Source organism: Pongo abelii, chromosome 18, assembly GCF_028885655.2.
Source record: "Pongo abelii isolate AG06213 chromosome 18, NHGRI_mPonAbe1-v2.0_pri, whole genome shotgun sequence".
Taxonomy (NCBI): Eukaryota; Metazoa; Chordata; class Mammalia; order Primates; family Hominidae; genus Pongo; species Pongo abelii.
Window position 1 is genome coordinate 57098386 of NC_072003.2, and position 3768 is coordinate 57102153.

Below are 3768 nucleotides of genomic sequence, written 5' to 3' on the forward strand. Positions count from 1 at the left end.
GCTCAATTTTTGGCCTTCCAAGAAGCCATTGGAGCAGAGGAGCTACGTTTCTGGGGCCAAGTCATTCATAAGAGAAGAGAGACAAGGCAAGCCGGGAAACATGCTTGCCCCTGAACTGGGAGAGGCAAAAGAAGATGACCAACTAAGATCATCCAAAAGAACATTCCAGCTTTTCTTCTTCACCTGAAAGAAAACAATTGACAGCCTCCACCAGGGAATTCTGTCCTCGAAAGTCCAGGTATAGCCCAGGAGGACAGAGAGCACTGGCTTTGGTGACAGGCAGATCTGGGTTTGGGTCCCCACTCAGCCATTTAATTTGCTGTGTGACCTTGAAAAAGTGACCTTACCTCTCTGACTGTTTTCCTTTCCTTTTTCTTTCTTTCTTTTTTTTTTTGAGATGGAGTCTTACACTGTTGCCCAGGCTGGAGTGCAATGGTATAATCTCGGCTCTCTGCAACATCCCCCTCCTGGGTTCCAGCGATTCTCCTGCCTCAGCCTCTAGAGTAGCTGAGATTACTGGCACCCGCCACCTCTCCCGGCTAATTTTTTGTATTTTTAGTAGATACAGGGTTTCACTATGTTGGCCAGGCTGGTCTTGAACTCCGGACCTCATGATCCACCCACCTCAGCCTCCCAAAGTGCTGAGATCACAGGCATGAGCCACCACACCCGGCAAAAATATGGAACGCTTCACGAATTTGCGTGTCATCCTTGGGCAGGGGCCATGCTAATCTTCTCTGTATCATTCCAATTTTAGTATATGTACTGCCAAAGCAAGCCGAGCACTGTTTTCCTTTCTGTAAACTGGGAATAATAGCAATGCCCTTCCCCCAAAGGATGGTAGTGAGAATTGGCTGAAATAAAATGCTTTCTTCTATAGTAAAGCAGTTGCAAGGAGTAAAAGCCAGAAGAATATTTATTCATCAGTTTGAGAAACAAAATCATTGATGCCAACATTCCCGAGGCCTTGAGTAATTATGCCATGGGCTTGCCTGAAACACTGATAAATTTAGAGAAGCCACCAAAGCCACAGTAACTGAGGCCACACTATGAGGTCAGCCTCTTTTTCCCCCCAGGTCTTTGAGGTGACAGTTTAGACAGGAGGTAGGAATCTTACTAATGAAAGGAGAGCCTCACCTTTAATTAAGGCGTCACCAGAGTGGGAAATTCATCAGCCCTGGTGACGGTGACTTACGCCACACTTGAACCTTGCAAGTCCAGGATGACACAACCCAAGGCAGAAACCATGAAATTAGAACAAAGGTCTAAGTAATAAGCAGACCTGTGAGTTCCATCCAGGTGAGCAGGGCTGTTGCTCAGCAGGTGAGCCAGCCCCGCCATGGAGACTCAGCGCTACTAGAGTGAGAACCACATCTGCTCACACCAGGGGCCTGAACCCTGCTAACCCCACAGGGGGTTCTCACAGCCAAAAGCTCTTGTGACTCTTCCAGTAATAGCAACTCCCACCCAGCCCCTTCTGTCCAAGAGCAGTGCTTCTCAAACCGTACTGTGCACATGAATCAGCTGGGATGTTATTAGAACGCATCTTAAGGCAGTGGCTCATGCCTGTAATCCCAACATTTTAGGAGGCCAAGGAGGGAGGATCACTCGAGGCTAGGAGTTTGAGACCAACCTGGGTGATGTGGGCACAAGACCCCGGTCTCTAAACAAAAATACTGTTTTTTAACTATCCAGGCATGGTGGTGTGTGCCTGTAGTCCCAGCTACTCAGGAGGCTGAAGCAGGAGCATCGCTTGAACCCAGGAGGTCCAGGCTACTGTGAGCTATGATCATACCACTGCACTCCAACCTCGGCAACAGGAAAAAAAGAAACAAAAAGAAAGAAATACAGCTTAAGCTTTAGTGGGTCTTGAGATTCCACATGTCTGACAAGCTCTCCATGGATACAGCTGGAGAACAATGAGGGCCTAGACTTTTCTTGGTCCCCACAGACACCTTGGGTTGCCCTTCACCAGGTAGACCTGGGAACCCTGATCAGTTTGTACTCCAAGATTTAGGATTCAAGCAACCAACAGCCAACTATAAACTGGATCCCTCATGATTTCTTTGGGGGTTGAGGGGAAAGGGATAGGATACAAAATGAATTAAACATAAACATTTGTGGCAGGATAATTTATTGCAAGGTGAATTTTTTTTTTTTTTTTTTTTGAGAGAGAGTCTCGTTCTGTCACCCAGGCTGGAGTACAGTGGCGCAATCTTGGCTCACTGCAACATCCACCTCCTGGGTTCAAGCTGTTCTCTTGCCTCAGCCTCCCAAGTAGCTGGGACTACAGGCATGCACCACCACGCCCGTCTAATTTTTGTATTTTTAGTAGAGACGGGGTTTCACCATGTTGTCCAGGCTGGACTCGAACTCCTGACCTCAGGTGATCCTCCTGCCTTGGCCTCCCAGAGTGCTGGGATTACAGCCATAAGCCACGGCGCCAGGCCCTTTTTTTTTTTTTTTTTTTTTTGACAAAGTCTTACCCAAGCTAGAATGCATTGGCGCAATCTTGGCTCACTGCAATCTCTACTTCCCAGGTTCAAGTGATTCTCATGCCTGAGCCTCCCAAGTAGCTGGGATGCGCCATCATACCCGGCTAATTTTTGTATTTTTAGTAAGGACAAGTTTTTACCATGTTGGCCAGGCTGGTCTAGAACTCCTAACCTCAGGTGATCCGCCCACCTTGGCTTCCCAAAGTGCTAGGATTATAGGCGTGAGCCACCGTGCCTGGCCGCAAGGTGAATTTTTTTTCTCCCAGCATACTGCCCTTTCCCCAACACACACACACCCTTTTCAGGTAGCAAGACCCTTTGATGGCTTCTTGCCACAGAGAATTTTAAATTTCAACTAATTTCAGAAGTCGGGCACTTTCCTTTAAAAACGGAGGGCTCCGGGTAAAGTCCATCCTCTCCCATCACCCCTACTCCTCACCCCCAGCTTCAGACATCCCTACTGATACTTAGGCAAAGGTATTTTAAAAGAGAGATGTTTGCAAGATCATGTTGGACTGGCTCTTCCTTTCTTTTATTAAAAATATATAAGCCGGCCAGGCTCAGTGGCTCATGCCTGTAATCCCAGCACTTTGGGAGGCCGAAGCGGGTGGATCACCTGAGGTCAGGAGTTCAAGACCATCCTGGCCAACATGGAAACCCCGTCCCTACTAAAAATACAAAAATTAGCCAGGTGTGATAGCAGGCGCCTGTAATCCCAGCTACTCAGGAGTCTAAGGCAGAAGAATCGCTTGAACCTGGGAGGTAGAGGTTGCAGTGAGCCGAGATCGTACCACTGCATTGCAGCCTGGGTGGCAAAGCAAGACTCTGTCTCAAATATATATATATATGCCCAGGATGCCAGGAAGGCAGAGGGGACAGTGGCTGTCCCTTCCCATCTTGTGTAAGATGTAGTTGCAGGGTGGAGGTAAATAGTGATGGCACCACAGGGAAGCTTGGGGGCCTTCAGTCTCCCCATTAACTTCACCAGGACCCCTTCCCCTAATCCCTGAACATAGCTAACCACAACACTCTGGAGATGTGGATCTCAGCGCCCGAGGGGAGATTCCCTCCCACAGGGATGAGCCCTGCACTGGGGAGCAGAGGTCTGCTCTCCACTGAGGCAGCTGGGCAGGGCTGAGCTGAGAGGGGCTTCTGGCTGCACCCAGGCTCCTGTCCCAAGCACACTCTTCCTGGAAGCAGCCCCCACAGACTCCCAGGACCCAGAGATCGGGACTCCCATGGTGTCAGTATCAGAGACCATGGCATGGAAATG

General features: G+C 49.0%; 1 non-coding gene across 1 annotated transcript; it reads right to left on the minus strand.

Annotated features, from left to right (window-relative positions):
* Positions 1 to 674: 674 nt before the first annotated feature.
* On the minus strand, positions 675 to 777 carry LOC112129509 (U6 spliceosomal RNA). The gene has a single exon (XR_002911901.2). It is a non-coding gene; the product is annotated as a U6 spliceosomal RNA (small nuclear RNA).
* Positions 778 to 3768: the final 2991 nt, after the last annotated feature.